This window comes from Carcharodon carcharias, chromosome 8 (assembly GCF_017639515.1).
Source record: "Carcharodon carcharias isolate sCarCar2 chromosome 8, sCarCar2.pri, whole genome shotgun sequence".
In the NCBI taxonomy this organism is placed as follows: Eukaryota; Metazoa; Chordata; class Chondrichthyes; order Lamniformes; family Lamnidae; genus Carcharodon; species Carcharodon carcharias.
This window is the reverse complement of record NC_054474.1, coordinates 22,727,964-22,745,173: the sequence shown is the minus strand read 5'-3', so window position 1 is coordinate 22,745,173 and position 17,210 is coordinate 22,727,964. Positions and strand designations below refer to the sequence as shown.

The 17,210-nt window shown below is 44.4% G+C and overlaps 1 protein-coding gene across 2 annotated transcripts in view; it reads left to right on the top strand.

Moving 5' to 3' along the window:
- The first annotated feature begins 3,308 nt into the window (after window positions 1-3,308).
- The window catches only part of LOC121281257 (protocadherin Fat 1-like), a 164,568-nt gene continuing 150,666 nt past the window's right edge, over window positions 3,309-17,210 (top strand). For both annotated transcript variants that reach the window (XM_041194093.1, XM_041194094.1), the window contains exon 1: window positions 3,309-3,475. The gene's annotated coding sequence lies outside the window, so the exon portion shown is untranslated. The remainder of the gene's footprint in view (window positions 3,476-17,210) is intronic.

Sequence of the window (17,210 nt, the reverse complement as noted above, 5' to 3'; positions counted from 1 at the left end):
CACTTCACACTTTTCGTATCCCAATTAGGGTAGTTGCAGTCCCCAGTGATTACTGCCCTATTGTTTTTGCACTCAGGAATCTGTCTACATATTTGCTCTTCTCACTCCCTTCCACTATTTGGGGGTATATAGTACACTCCTAGCAGAATGGCTGCCCCTTTTTATTTCTGAGCTCAACCTATATGGCCTCATTTGATGCTTCATTTAGTATATCATCTCTCCTCACAGCTGTAATTGATTCTTTAACCAATAATGCTTTTTTATCCCCCTCCCTATCCTGCCTGAAAAATCTATATCCAAGGATGTTGAGCTGCCAGTTTTGCCCTTCCTTAAGCCAAGTTTCCGTTATAGTGATGATATCATGCTGTCATGTGTCTATCTGTGCCCTCAGCTCATTGGTTTTATTTACTATGCTCCTTGCATTTACATATATACCTTTTAACACTGCCACATTCCTGTGCTGTATACTTTTTAACCTGTGCTATTTCTGTCTTTCAGAGTTACTCACTAATTCTCCATCTCCTGTTCCCTGCTCTGAGTTTGCCTTCAGATTCCCAGCCCCCTGCCAATCTCATTTAAAACCTCCCAACAGCATGAGCAAATCTCCCAGTGAGGATATTCATCCCAGTCCTGCTCAAATGTACATCTTTCAGCTTGTGCAGATTCCCTCCTGGAGTCACGTCTATGGCCACAGAAATGCCTGTCTATTCCTCTAACTAAAGAATCCCCTATCATTGCTGCTCTTCCCCTCTTCTTTCTCCCCTCCTGTAAAGCAGAACTGCCTGTGGTGCCACAAACCTGGGTCTGACTGCACTCCTCTGAAGAACCAATGGCTTCACTGGTATCCAAAACAGAAAACCAATTGGTGAGCAGGACCCCAGGGGATTCCTGTACTACTTGCCTAATTTTCTTGGACTGCCCAGTGGCCCATTTCCTTTCTGCCTCCAGGCTCCTAAGCTGTGGTGTGACCACTTCTTTGAACATGCTATTCATGTAGCTCTGAGCCTCATGGATGCGCCACAGTGACTCCAGGCGGCACTCGAGCTCTGAAACCCAGAGTGCAAGGTTCCATAGCTGGTGACGTTCCCTGCACATGTGGTCCTCTAAGACACTGGTAACATCCACATCTTCCCACATATTACAAGAAACTCATTCCACACAACGAGCTGTCCTGCCATGGCTTCAATTTACTTCCCTTGCATTAATTTTATTTTACTTTGGTTTAGTTTTGCAACTTTATGTTTCCTGGCTTCAACTTAACTCTATTTCCCTACTGCTTTTGTTTCTTACTTAAATGTAAGCAGCCCCTTCTTTTAAAAAGAATGTGTTTTTCTAATTCTCAGCTACTTGATCACATTCCCTAACAGCAGTTTCTCACCAACCATTGAACTTATGTTGCTGCTGTAATGTTAAGTGCTAGGTGCTACTGACTGCCTGGCTTGGGGTACTCCTCTCACCCTCTCCTCTAGGTGCTGCTGACTGCCAGTCTTGGGGTACTCCTCTCACCCTCTCCTCTAGGTGCTGCTGACTGCTTGTCTTGGGGTACTCCTCTCACCCTCTCCTCTAGGTGCTGCTGACTGCCTGTCCCAGGTCCTCGTCTCACAGTCTCCTCTAGGTGCTGCTAACTGTCTGATTCAGGGTCCTCCTCTCGCAATCTCCTCCAATCCACCATTTTAGTAAATTCCCTTAGCACCTTCTAAGGCCTGGACATCCTTCCTATAGCATGGTGCCCAGAATTGGATGCATTTGAGCCAGTGTTTTCTAAAAGTTTTACTTAACTTCCTTGCCTCATTAGTAAATGTAAGTTTACAACTTAGATGTACAGTACATGGAATCCCAAGAGAATTTTAAGGCTGTTCCTGAATCAACTGAGCCTTTCGGGAAGACAGTGAGGCCTAATAAATTACTTTTGGAAAAAAAAAACTTTCCATAGTGGGAACCCAAAGAAGCAGGGCTGTTTTTCAAAACCCCAAGAGGAATGTTTGGGCCTCTGCTGCTCCAGGCTACCCAACTACCCTGCCCCCAGTTGCATGACCTTCAGAAGACCAGCCTTCACCCACCCTCCTCTGGACTTACCTGACTGACAACAACATTCTTCTGTTGCTAGCAGGTGACCTCCACACCGTCCAATTTTCATCCTCCTTCTGCCAGCCAGTTGCCACTTCCTGCTAGAAATGTCCTAAGGAAAGGGACAGGTGGAGACATAGAGTTGCTTTATTCGCAAGATATAACATTCTAATTTCCACCCCAGGTCACTTCTTCTCCTGACGATGTGGACACTTGTTGTGTCGTAGTTCTACTGGCAGTCCTCTGGTACCTCATCCAAGTGGTCATCTTTCATATATGAGATTAGCCAGGAAGTTTCAGTGAGTTATTTGACCACTGGGGCATCACAATTAAATCCAATCATGTCCTTAACAAGCTTTCGTAGATCCATGGTTTCTAGTAGCTCATTGGATAATACTCAGGAGTGGGAATCTTGGCAGATTGTCTCCCAGTTTTGCTAGCTTGGAGATACTGACTGAAATGAACCATTCCAGCACAGATTGGAAATAAACTCTTGTCACCTCACTGGCTCTGTAAGCTTCAGAGCCATACTTGGGACGTAGGAAGATGAATCGGCCATTCAGCCCCTCAAACCTCTTCTGCCACCAAGTAATCATGGCTGCATGAAATAAAAACAGAAAATGCTTGAAAACCTCAGCAGGTCAATGGAGAGAGAAACAGAATCTAATATGACTCTTCTTCCAAACCACCAGATCGGCTGAATTTTTCCAGCACTTTCTGTTTTTATTTCAGGTCTCCATCATCTGTAGCATTTTGCTTTTGTTTAGATCATGGCTGATCTCGCTGTACCTTCATTCCAATTAGGCAGCTTGATTCCATACTGGACAATCGATTTATCCACTAAACTATTAATAGGAGTGAAATTTTGAGTCATATCTTAATTAAAATAAAGTCAAAGAACGATACATTAGTGCAGGCGACTTTAAAAAGGCAGTAGGAAACTCTTGGTCTCATTATCCATATTTCTAATAAAATAGGTCGCTTCTTGAGCGAGAATTAATCGTTTTAGAAATAAATCTGCTACTTGGTTTGGCGAAGTTAGTGTCTACATATATATATATATATATATGCTTGCATCGATTAATCCGCGGAATACTTGAAGGATTGGCTGTATGAATTGGCTCCCCTCCAGGTTTGACGAAGTTCCTGGAGGTTCCAGGTTTTGCATCTTGAAGCTACCTTTTCCCAAGGATAGTCAGTGCAGGGGATCGGTGCTCAGGCAACACAGCGTGGGACGGACAGGGATGATTCGGCGAGCGAAGAAGGATGAGACTGAATGTCGATGGCAAGGTGGAGAGCTGAGCGTCTGAGATCAAAAACCAGGACATAGGGGGAAAAGTGCCGAACTCAGGCTATCGGACTCCTGCGGTTGCTGCCCAGGTATATTCCACGAAGAGCTTTGAACCAGGTAAGAGGTGGTTTGTCAGTTGGCAGAAAGTTGGCAGTCTCATTCTTGCTCAATGTTTAGGTCTGAATTGAAATGCAGAATGCAGCGATCGAGAGCTGGGGTGTCTTTTGAGTTGAGGTGATCAGCGAGGAGAGAGAGGAGAGATTTGGAAACTGGCGGCCGCTGATGGACAGTAAGGCGAGAATGCGAGACTGAATGAGGCAGTGATTAAAGTGTTATTCATTGGAAAGTGCGTTCCATGTAACTTCGGATTCAATTTAGTTACCTCAGTTTATTGAACGGGGTGAAAGAAAAATGAAGTATATTCTCTTTTACGGATCGTTCAATGCAATCTGCCTCATAGTAAGGAAAGTTTAAAAGGGAATTTTAAAATATACATGATGAAGGGAAATGGATTTAAAGTTCGGAGCAGTAGTCATCAAGGAAGGCGGGGAACATGCATGTCAGCCCATGTGTTCCGAGTCAGCTAAAAGATCCAGAGGCGCCTATAAGGTGGAGAGACAGAGAGAGCGAGAGAGTCACTAGCTGCCATTGGGCGAGTTTTTCTTTCAACCAGAGATTTCGTCTCATTTAATTTTAGTGTTTCCCAGTCACTAAACTGGTTAGTTTGCTATTGTGTGACCTGTCAGGTCCTGCACTGCACCAGTCCGCGTTACCAAGTATTAAAAGAGGAATTGCAACGAGATTACCTGGCACCGAAACCTCACACTCACTTACTTGTTTCTCATGAGCACTTAGAAGCCAATCTCGCTCTTCAAATGTTCTGAGTGATTGTAAGAATACATTTGCACCAAAGAGTGAAACCACTGACCTGCAATCTGTTCAAGCTAAAGTTTGACAAGAATTAATTACTAGTGGATGATTTATCTTCACCTCTTCCCTACTCCTTTTGCCCTTGGCATTCTTCACTAGAAGCCTTTAATACTTCTCCTGTGCTTCTGAATTGAAAAAATAAACACACAAAAATTAACATAAGAATGCACGTCTGAATAAAAATTGCACATAAAAGTAAAGAATGTTCTCTGGGATACCAGGGATCAGAAGAATCCTAATACCTATGTGACATTCCTGTCACAATCTCATATATAAATGATATTAGGATGTTTCTCAGATACAAAGAAGTTTTTGCCCTGAATTGCATAATAATAAGTACTGGGTAAATATGGAGCAAGAGGTTGACCATACATATTTTTGGAAGAATTGTGTCCTATTAAAATATGAGCAAGAAACATTTCCCATGATATTGGGAAGCCAATGCAAGGAATTAATGAGCATTGTCAAGCCTATGGGAAAGAGGTCTCCAAACCATACTGCCAAGACAAGGCCATTGGGAACAGAGAGTTTCCTTTTTGGAAACACAATCCATTGAAGAAAGCTGCAAGTTTCTTTTACGATGCAAGTTAATTCTTTTCCGTCATGAAAAATAGTGGTAGATAGAAATAAGTAAGGCCCATAAGAAGAGGTAATTGGTGATACAACATATTGAAACCCCAGGATGTGTATTTGTGCTTGTGATCTTCCATATGGCGCATACTGTTCTTAGCTGTGTAATCGTGCTGAATGAAAGCTAAGCACGGGCTCATTTGGCGAGTTAAAGGCAAGTGCTTCCTCACAGTGTGAACTAGCTGCTGAGGTTTTGGAGCCTTATGTTGCTGTTTTAGATTGGTGAGTATTGAGATCAGAGCGATGCTTCATGCAATCATGTTGAGATGGTGAATGAAAGGCATCTAGTGTGGGAAGATTCGAGAATAGACGGGGGTGGGGGTCAAGGGGTGAGAAGAATGTCTCAACGTTAGGTCTTAGATTGAACCAGAACAAAAATGTGAAATTTAGCAGGTCTGAGATCTCATGGTGTCAAATAATAGTTTTTAGTTACATAGTGCTCCAGCAACCATTTAAATGTTTGCTCCAAGTGTCTAGAATAAACAATATCCCAGTGGTGCCCATTGTGTGTGTTTCACACTTGTGAAATAACTGTGCTAAATCCTGTTGAAAGCTCCTCAGTTTCCATCTAAGTACACTGAGTCCCAGATCAGATCATGGTGTGAACTAGCTGTTGAGCCATTGGAGCCTTATGCTGGGGTTTTATACTGATGTCATCATGTGGATGGTTCATGGGATGTAGGCAGATTGGCATAGCTCAAGAAAAAAAATAATTGTTTCTGATCATTTCAAAAATTATGGTTAATGTCTTTCAGGAAGATCACAAAATTGACTGATACTAATGAATTCTAATCTCTGCCAGATTTGAAATCCTGAAATTTAACTTGAATACTCCAACAGAATAACACTTGTCAAGCTTTACATTCATTTTAAGCAGTGGCTTGATGCATATTAATGGCAAGGCAATATCAGGCTTTAGCTATACCTGCAAAATATCTTGAATCTTAGATTGTTAGTGATAACAAGAGGAGAGTGACACAGGACAGTGATATATCTAAATATATATCAATAATATCGAGCTGTTTGTAACATTTTTGTGTTTTAGAAACATGTAGCCCTTTCTGGATACTTCAATATCAAGCTCTTGGATTAGACCCACAGTATTACACACCATTATAGTACAACATTGTATGTCAGGTATGGTTATTGTCAAGACATGACTTTGAACATCAGGAAACAGATTATCTGCACTATAAACTATATTATACATTGCCCTGGAGTGCCCACCGAATATTGAGGAATGTGAACTGTATACTGTTCTTTCATTCTTGCTATTTTGGATCTAAAGTTGAAAGTAGAGATCAGAATAATGACCCTGTACTGTTTGGGCCATCTGCATGGCAGCTGTTTGGCTGTGTGGTTGTGCCCTACAATTTCTGGAGGCACTGGATGCTGCTCTATGATGATCACAGGTTGCAAAACAAGTTATGGGGAAAGGTGACAAAGAAGCTGACAGAATTCAGGGAGATCAGAACAAGTTACAAAGATTGGATATAAGAATTGGTGATTAACTTAAATGTGGATAACCATAAAGTTTTGCATATTTAAATATGAAACATGAAATTTGTGTATGTCATAAGTGGGTAGCAATGAGCAAAACATATGGTCAGTATAAAGGGGTTCTGAGATTTATCGCATGGCAGTTGATTACAAGTCATTTTCATCCTGTACGTATAATTTATTGTCCATTCCTGCGACTCCAATCTTTTGTGCATCCCTCCCTCAGTGGATCCCAACATTGACAGCTGTGCCTTTAGATACCTAGGGCAGGGTTTTTGTGGGCCGAATTTGCATTGGAATGAAGATGAGTGACCAAGAAAATTGATGTCGATGGCCTGTCTGCCACCACCATTTCCATCCCAAGGTGGTTTTCATGAAGGCAAGAGGAGAGTGCGGGGGAGGGCAGGCTAGTGATCTTGCCCACAACAATGATCAGGCCAATAAGTGGCACCTTGACTTTCTTTTCAAATTTTCAAGGGCGGCAAGAACAGGGTCAGCTACATTTTGAGAGCAAAATATCAACTTATAAGTCACAGTGAAGAGGCTTAGTGGCACAGAGGGGGCCTACCTCATCAGGGGGTAAGTCTAAAAAATGTTGACAAATTCCTATCCTATTCTGTGTTCTACATCTCTAACTGCCCCCGAAACGTGAAATGTCTGCACGTTCTATTTTTCCTACTTTAAAAGCTACTGTTCAAACAGCAGCCAGCACAATGGCTGCCAAAGCAAGTCTGAGCATGGCCTGCATTTCCAGTATCCCACTTCTGTTCCCACCACCCCTGACCCTTGGCCACTAATTGACCAGCTGACCCGACCCTGACTCAGTTAACAGCTCACTTCCACCAAAACACCACAAAATTTCTACTTCCCATCAGGAAGTAGATCTGGAAATGAACCTGCTTCCCAATTCTCCCTCTACCATGAAAACCCAGTCTCTAGACTCTATACTTGAAATTCCCTTCCTAAACTCCTCCACCCATCCATAACCCTCTCTTTTAAAACCTACTTTAAGACCTTTCAATCCCACTTCTTTGACCAGGCTCTTGGTTATCCCTCCTGATTTCTTCTCCTTTGCCTCAGCATTCATTCTTTCCTATACATCTGTCCTGTGTCTTAGGATGTTTTTCTAATTTTAAAAGCGCATTGTAAATGTGATGAGGTCAATGTCAAAAGTTTCAGACATCTACCTTTAAAGGGAAATTTACTGCATTGGGATGAGTTTGGAGAAGTTTGAGGATAGGTTTGGGGCTTCTGGGAGGGAAAGGAACGAACTCTCATCAATCTGCATTTGGTTTCGTTGAAGACAAGGGGATATAAAGCTGAACTGAGCCATCCTTTAACATTGCCGCAGGAGATAATTAGTTCATCCAGCTGTAAGCAGGTTATTTGTCTTGGACACAGCCACCCTAACTGTAATAGATATGTAGAGTGGACCCCTAGAAAAAGCAGTTAGTGTTAAATCAAGTTAAATCATTTACAAAGGAGCTAGAAAACCATTTCTTTAAGAGCAAGATTTAAGTGTACTTTTTAAATTTATTCACGGGATGTGGGCATCGCTGGCTGGGCCAGCATTTATTGCCCACCCCTGGTTGCCCTTGAAAAAGTGGTGAGCTGCCTTCTTGAACCGCCACAGTCCAAGTGGTGTAGGTACACCTACAGTGCTGTTAGGAAGGGAGTTCCAGGATTTTGACTCAACGACAGTGAAGGAACAGCAATATATTTTCAAGTCACGATGGTGATTGGCTCGGAGGGGAACTTCCAGGTGGCAGTGTTCCCATCCATCTGCTGCCCTTGTCCTTCTAGGTGGTAGTGGTCGTGGGTATGGAAGATGCTGTCTAAGGAATCTTGGTGAATTCCTGCAGTGCATCTTGTAGATGCTGCTACTGTGCATCGGTGGTGGAGGGAGTGAATGTTTGTGGATGTGGTGCCAATCAAGCGGGCTGCTTTGCCCTGGATGGTGCCAAGCTTCTTGAGTGTTGTGGGAGCTGCAGTCATCTAGGCAGGAGTGTGAGGATGAGAATGGGACAAGGTTAGACGGTGTTGGCTATACATCAAATGCTCAATGAAGCTTGACAGTGCATGCAACATGTGAAATATACCTGGTCCAAGTGGATAAAGTATATTGTAAGGTTGGGTTAATAACGTGGAGTTTCTGTTTAAATTGTTTTGGGTGACATAGTTGAGCATTTCTGACACATGTTTTATTATTCATTCATGGGTTGTGAGCATCACCGACAAGGCTAGCATTCATTGTCTATTGCTAATTGTCCTTGAGAAGATGTTGGTGAGCTGCCTTCTTGAACTGCTGCAGTCAATGTGGTTTAGGTACTCTCACAGTGTTATTGGGGAGTGAGTTCCAGGACTTTGACCCAATGATTTGAAGGAACACACATATAGTTCCAAGTCAGGATGACGAGTGACTTGAAGAAGAACTTGCAGGTCGCGGTGTTCCTATGTTCTACTGCTCTTGTTCTGCCAGGTGGCAGAGGTCACAGGTTTGAGAGGTGCCTTCAATGGAGCCTTGGAGATTTGTTGTTGTGCAGCTTGAAGATGGTGCACACTGTTGCCACTGTGCACCAGTGATGGAGGGGCTGAATGTTTAAAGAGCCAATCCAGCAGGCTGCGTGAGTCAGGAGATGAAATATTTGCTGCTGAATTCCTAGCTTCTGGCCTGCTCTTGAAGCCAAAGTATTTCTATGGCTTGTCTATATAAGTTTCTGGTCAATGGTATCCCCCAGGATGTTGATGGTGGGACATGCAGCATTGGTAATGCTGTTGAACTTCAATGAGAGATGGTTAGATTCTCTCTTGTTGGAGATGGTCATTGCCAAGCACTTGCCTGGTATTAATGTTATATGCCACTTATCAGCCCAAGTCTGTATGTATCCAGGGGTTATAGTCGGTGTCATCATTCCTGGAGGAGGTAAAGAGGTTGAATGTGTCAGGTTTTCTGCTTTGGATCTCTATCCAGTGACTTATGCTGGAAGTGCCTGTGCATGCACATATGATAAGAACAGAATCAGATTCAGTTTTGATGTATTGCTTCCCAAGGTGTAACAGCCTTCTGACTGTGTAGGTTCACACATGGAGAGTGGTCACCTTGGCAATGTACTGTAGGGTAACTAGTGACTGTGGAACTGTAGTCCAACAAAAAGAAGGGGGTACAATGCTAGAATACAGAAGAAGGGAAATGTGAAACGGGTAAAGAACTGAGGAAAATCTACATAAATGTTTTGCTTTCTTCACATAATTTACAGGTTGCACCATATTTGCTGATGACATCAGCAAATGGCAGCCCTAGGTAAATTAATCAGATGAAAATGTTCTTTTGAAATGCTGTTCTGATGTTCTGCATTATTGTTCGAGGTATTGTATTAGAATTAGTAAAATGAATCACGTATCAGGTGAATATCTATTATTACAAAGCGTATTCAGAAAATCCAAATTCAAATTCAAAGTATCACTTAGTGAATCATTCCCTTCATAAACCCACTGTTCTTTACCAGACCAGTTAGTTGCTGAACTTCTTTAAATTGACCAGGAGCTCCTGTTGGATGAGCCTCTCCCTGTGTTTTAAACCTGATATGTGTGTTTTGTGTGGTTTAGCTGGCAGGCTGCAAGAGCATGTGCATACATGTCTTCAGCAACTAAAAAGTACAGAGGGTGGAGCCATATTGCTGCAACTATTCAAACTTCAGTGAGCACAGGACAGGAAAAATATTGTCAGCCTTCTGTTAAAAAATTCTGTCTCAAGCCATAACTGGAGCAAGAATGATAATCAGTGACACAGCAAGGAAATGAGATAGTAATCAAGGTGATAACTATCATGTAGGAATAAAATACAACAAGAGGACTCATTCGGGAGACTAGGCAAGCATATTCAGCAATGAGTTAAAATGATGAATCTGCCATAAAGATAGGGCTGTAAACTTGGCAATGAACTGGAAAAAGAAATAAAAGACTTTCGCTCATATATGTGCCTTTCACAATCTGAAGACATTCCAAAGTGCTTTACAGCTAACAAACTACTTTTGAAATTCAGCCACAGTTTTAATGTAGGAAACAGCACAGCATCCCCTAGACCCCATGAAGTCTCATGGCATCAGGTCAAATATGGGCAAGGAAACCTCTTGCTGATTACCATGTGGCACCCTCCCTCAGCTGACGAATCAGTGCTCCTCCATGTTGAGCACCACTTGGAGGAAGCACTGAGGATGGCAAGGGTGCAGAATGTGGGGGACTTCAATGTCTATCACCAAAAGTGGTTTGGTAGCACCACTGCTGACCAAGCAGGCTGGTCCTAAATGACATAGCAGCTGGACTGGGTCTGTGGCAGATGGGGAGGGAACCAACAAGAGGGAAAAACATACTTGACCTCATCCTCAGCAACCTGCCTGCCGCAATTGCATCTGTCCATGACAGTATGGGTAGGAGTCACCACCGCACAGTCATTGTGGAGACAAAATCCCGCCTTCACATTGAGGATACCCTCCATCGTGTTGTATGGCACTACTACCGTGCTAAATGGGATAGATTTCAAAAAGATCTAGCAATTCAGACTGGGCATCTATGAGGCGTGTGGGCCATCAGCAGCAGCAGAATTGTACTCAAACACAATCTGTAACCTCATGGCCCGGCATATCCCCCACTCTACCATTACCATCAAGTCAGGGGATTAACCCTGCTTCAATGAAGAGTGAAGGAGGGCATGTTACAAGCTGTACCGGCCATGCCTAAAATTGAGGTGTCAACCCGGTGAAGCTACAACACAGGACTATTTGCGTGCCAAACAGCATAAGCAGCAAGTGATAAACAGATCTAAGTGATCCTATAACCAAAGGATCAGATCTAAACTCTGCAGTCCTGCCACATCCAGTCATGAATGGTGGTGGACAATTAAACAACTCACTGGAAGAGGAGGCTCCACAAATGTTCCCATTCTCAATCATGGAGCAGCCCAGAACATCAGTGTAAAAGATAAGGCTGAAGCATTTGCTACAATCTTCATCAGAAGTGCCGAGTGGATGATCCATCTCAGCCTCCTCCAGAAGGCTGCAGCATCACAGATGCCAGTCTCCAGCCAATTCAATTCACTCCACGTGATATCAAGAAATGGCTGAAGGCGCTGGATACTGCAAAGGTTATGGGTCCTGACAATATTCTGGCAATAGCACTGAAGACTTGTGCTCCAGAACGTACCGTGCCCCTAGCCAAGCTATTCCAGTACAGCTACAACACTGGCATCTATCTGGCTACGTGGAAAATTGCCTAGGTATGTCCTGTACACAAAATGCAGGACAAATCCAACCTGGCCAATTACCGCCCCATCAGTTTACTCTCGATCATCAGTAAAATAACGGAAGGGGTCATCAACAGCGCTAGCAGTGCTTAGCAATAACTTGCTCACTGACGCCAAGTTTGGGTTCTGCCAGGACCACTCAGCTCTAGACCCTGGTTCAAACAGAGACAAAAGAGCTGAAGTCCCGAGGTGAGGTGAGAGTGACTGCCTTCGACATCAAGAACAAAGAACAAAGAAAAGTACAGCACAGGAACAGGCCCTTCGGCCCTCCAAGCCTGCGCCGATCATATTGCCCGTCAACTAAAACATTTTGCACTTCCGGGGTCCGTATCCCTCTATTCCCATCCTATTCATGTATTTGTCAAGCTGCCTCTTAAACACCACTATCGTACCTGCTTCCACCACCTCCTCTGGCAGTGAATTCCAGACACTCACTACCCTCTGCATAAAAAACTTGCCCCACACATCTCCTTTATAGTTTTCTACTCTCACCTTAAACCTATGTCCCCTTGTAATTCACTCTTCCACCCTGGGAAAAAGCTTCTGACTATCTACTCTGTCCATGCCACAAAATTTTGTAAACTTCTATCAAGTCGCCCCTCAATCTCCGTCGCTCTAGTGAGAACAATCCGAGTTTCTCCAACCTCTCCTCATAGCTAATAACCTCCAGACCAGGCAGCATCCTGGTAAAACCTCCTCTGCACCCTCTCCAACGCCTCCATATCCTTCTGGTAATGTGGTGACCAGAATTGCACGCAATATTCCAAGTGTGGCCTAACCAAGGTTCTATACAGCTGCAGCATGACTTCCCAGCTTTTATACTCAATACCCCTGCCAATGAAGGCAAGCATGCCATATACCTTCCTGACTACCTTATCCACCTGCGTTGCCACTTTCAGTGACCTGTGGACCTGTACACCCAGATCCCTCTGCTTGTCGATGCACTTAAGGGTTACTGTATAATTCCTGCCTGTATTAGACCTTCCAAAATGCATTACCTTGCATTTGTCCAGTTTAAACTCCATCTGCCATTTCTCCGCCCAAGTCTCCAACCGATCTGTATCCCGTTGTATCCTTTGACAATCCTCTTCACTATCTGCAACTCCTCCAACCTTAGTGTCGTCTGCAAACTTACTAATTAGCCCAGTTACATTTTCCTCCAATTCATTTATGTATACCACAAACAGCAAAGGTCCCAGCACTGATTCCTGCAGAACTCCACTAGTCACAGCTCTCCATCAAGGTCGCATTTGATTGAGTGTAGCATCAAGGAGCCCTAGAAAAACTGGAGTTAATGGGAATCGGGGGAAAACTCTCCACTGGTTGGAGCCATACCTAGCACAAAGGAAGATGGTTGTAGTTGTTGGAGGTCAGTCATCTCAGCTCCAGGACATCACTGCAGGAGTTCTTCAGGGTAGTGCCTTAGGCTCAACCATCTTCAGCTGTTTCATCAACAACCTTCCTTCCATCATTAGGTCGGAAGTGGGGATGTTCGCTGATGATTGCACAATGTGCAGCATCATTTGCGACTCCTCAGATACTGAAACAGCCCATGTCCAAATGCAGCAAGACCTGGGCTGACAAGTGGCAAGTAACATTCATGCCACACAAGTGTCAGGCAATGACCACCTCCAACAAGAGAGAATCCAACCATCGCCCCTTGATTTTCAATGGCATTACCATCACTGAATCCCCAACTATCAACATCCTGGGGATTACCATTGACCAGAAACTGAACTGGACTAGCAATATAAATATTGTGGCTACAAGAGCAGGTCAAAGGCTAGGAATAGTGCGACGAGTGACTCACCCCCTGACTCCCCAAAGCCTGTCCACTTGTGTCAAGGCACAAGTCAGGAATGTGATGGAATACTCCCCATTTGCCTGGATGAGTGCAGCTCCCACAACACTTAAGAAGCTTGACACTGTCCAGGACAAAGCTGTCCACTTGACTGGCACCACATCCAGAAACAGTCACTCCCTCCACCACCGACGCATAGTAGCAGCAGCGTGTACCACCTACAAGATGCAGTGCAGGAATTCACCAAGGCTCCATCGATAGCACCTTCCAAACCCATGACCACTACCATCTAGAAGGACAAGAGTAGCAGATACATGGGAACACCACCACCTGCAAGTTCCCCTCCAAGCCACTCACCATCCTGACTTGGAAATATATTGCCGTTCCTTCACTGTTGCTGGGTCAAAATTCTGGGACTCCCTTTCTAACAGCACTGTGGGTGTACCTACACTACAGGGACTGCAACGGTTCAAGAAGGCAGCTTACCGCCACCTTCTCAAGGGCAACTAGGGATGGGCAATAAATGTTGGCCCAGCAGCGAAGCCCACATCCCATGAATGAATTTTTAAAAAATTTGCACACAAGGTCGTATAATGAAATGATGACTGTATCTGTTTTACTGATGGGGGTTGACAGATAAATATCAGCCAGAGCACAGCAGAGCATTATAGGATCGTTTAGATCCAGCTGTCAGGGATGGCATGGCCTTGATTTAAAGTCAAGTCCAAAACAAAGCCTGTGTGGCAGTGCAGCATTCTTTTGCTACTGCACTGAATTGTTAACTTAGATTAAATGTTCAAATCATTGGATTTGGACTTGAATACAGACTCTCTGACTCAGGAACGGGAGGGCTACCACTGATCCAAGGTCAACAAATGAGTAAAGAAATTACATTTATATAGCGCCTTTTCCACCAAGGGATGGAGTGCTGACACTTATCAATGTTGCCTCTGCATGGAGTATACACCATCCGTACCATTAACAGAAAATTTATGGGGTAATCACATGGGAACACATTGGTTGCAATATTTGTGAGTGAAAAAAGTAAGGAATTGTACTCGTTCTTAAGTTGCCACTGTTCTGACTGATTTGACAGCTCCTGCTTCCACAAATTAGTGATTTCCCCAAATGGCCAATGTGGAACTGCTTTGGAGACCAAAGGCTTCAGGTTCAAGTCTTGTTTAGACTATCTCAAAAGAAGTAACAGTAGCATGAGCTGCAATTGCTTCAAAGTTGTTGTGCTGGGATAGTGGTTGGTGGAAAGGGAACATTGGCCATGGTTCCATTTCCTGATTGTTATCCAATGACTTCAGCTGTCAAATATACATCCATGGACATCGACTGAGGCCAATACCAAACTATCAAACTGCCTTGACAATGGAGCAACCTGCTAACGCTCACCACCAGGGTGACTTTTAGGAGAGTGGGAGGGAGATACCAGAGTGCAGTTGGGTCCCATGGAAATGTACCCCAGCGTGAGCTGACACATTCATCAAATCAGGGGAGGAAACTTTAGAGGGACAAAGATTAACTTTGCTTGCTTGGGGCTCAGCTAAAGGGAAGAAGGTAAAACTCCAAACCTTTTGCTTACTCCTGGCAGTTAACTAATTAAAGGAAATCTAATTAAATAGTATGTTAAAAGGACTACTCAATGCTTTTTCCACAAATCCGAACCATGTTCTTGTAAATGCAAGCAGTTTTGTGCAGCACATCAGTGGTGCAAAAGAATAAAGGTTTTCAGAATTGTGGTTAGATAATGAGTCACCCAGCTCAGGGGAGTGCCTACAACACTTAACTTGTTAGCTAACAATGCACATGATTAACTATTCTTTTTTGCAGCAGCCATAAAGGATGCATTCATTATTTTATCTTATTTCATTTATTCCATGGGCAGAATTTTACACACCCCCACTGGCGGGTTTGTAGGCAGGGAGTGAGATTTAATTCCTCGGATGGGCTTTCTGCTGGGTTCCCACCTGCCCTGACTGCTCTGCAATTTTACACTGGAGTGGCGAGGCCTGGCCAACCCAGTTGAGACCCTTGAGTGGCCAGTTATTGACCGCTAATGGGCCGTTTCCCACCCAGCCTCAAATTTTCAGGCTGATGAGATTAATTCCTGGGTATGGGAGAAACCTGAAATAAATCAGGTACAGGCGTCAGGCAGGAAGAGGGGCAGGCGGGGTGCTCTTCCATCTGCAGCCCCCTTTTAACATCGGGCACCCCCCCCCCCCCACTTCAGGTCCAGTAACCGCAGGACCTCCCTCCCTGCCTGGCCTCTCTGCCAACACCCCATTCCCCCTCTGCCCACCCCCGCCCCCCCCAGGGCCTCCCCTACCCTCTACACCTTGAGACCCCCAAAACTTACCTGTTCCTAAAATCCCGGCAGTTAGGCTCTGGGGCCTGCTTGCAGGCCCAGTCCCGTCCACTGCAGCCTCTGGTGCTGCACGGACAAGAGAGCTGCCTGCCAATTAGATTGCCCAGCAGCTCTCTAAGGCCGGGCTCCCTCCCGAGTGAGGGGCAGAAGACCTGCCTCCAGCCAAATAACGCTCGTTGGAGTGTGAAATCACTGTGGGGCAGACAGTGTCAGCCGGGATGTGTTCCCTGTTGACTCTTAGGATGGCGGAAGGGAAACCCTGCCACCTAAAAATCCTGGCCTATATCTTATTGTGACTGGTCTTCCCAATTAAGAAGGCTAGATTCACAATGAATGCTTGCCTGAATCTCAGCCAAGGTGGGACTTGTTACTCATATTTGGATTCTATAATGACATCACAGGATAGAAAATAAAATTGCTGTGGGTTTTTCCTCTTAGTCTTTTCCTGGTTACAGGAAACCCATATGCAGATAACAGGTGAGGACAGCATTAAGCTTGTTTGTGATCCCCAATCCCCTGAGAAAATAGACACCATAAGTAACATAGATGGAGAAACTGGATAGCATTGATTGCCAGCACAAACTGGGCACTGGGAAAGCTCCAAGCCCATTCCAAATTGGACTTCACTTGGGCTTCACTTCATTTAGATCCATAAGGTGTGGACATCTGCTGGGCATCACCAGGCAGCTTAACAGCGAAACAAGCATCAATTTTGAGTTGCTATGACGCTGGGGGATATAGAGGGAGGTAATCAGGAAGGGGACCAACAGGAGCCAGCTATGTCATCTAGGACTGCTTTGGAGCCTGGAAGTCTGGGAACCCTCCTTTTGACATTGCATTCAAAGAATGTGGGCACTGCCAAACAATGTTCCACAACCCCCCCAACCTGATCACCAGCCCTAGCAACCCCCTTCTTGCCTGGTCACAGCTAACTATGGCCCTGATCGCCCATGCCCTCGCTCCTTTCTGACCTGGTTGTCCTTCTAATCACTTGCCCAATGATCACTTCTTTCTATTCAAGCTACCACATTCCCTTAAAAAGACAATACTCTCAGAAGAGCCTAAGTAGTTAATTTTTGCTGGCTGTTCAATCAAAAACTGAGTTCCAGGTAATTTTTGTCAACTCCTTCTCTGAAGCATGTGCAAAAATGGGCCTTTCACTTAACATCCAGTGAACTAAGGTCCTCTTCCAACCAGCTCTCACAACAAAACACCTGCCTCCATCAATTAGATCAACTGTGAGATCTGGAAAATGTGGGCTATTTTCCATACCTTGGGAGCCTCCTCTCGACAAAGGCAGACAAAGGCAAAATTCATT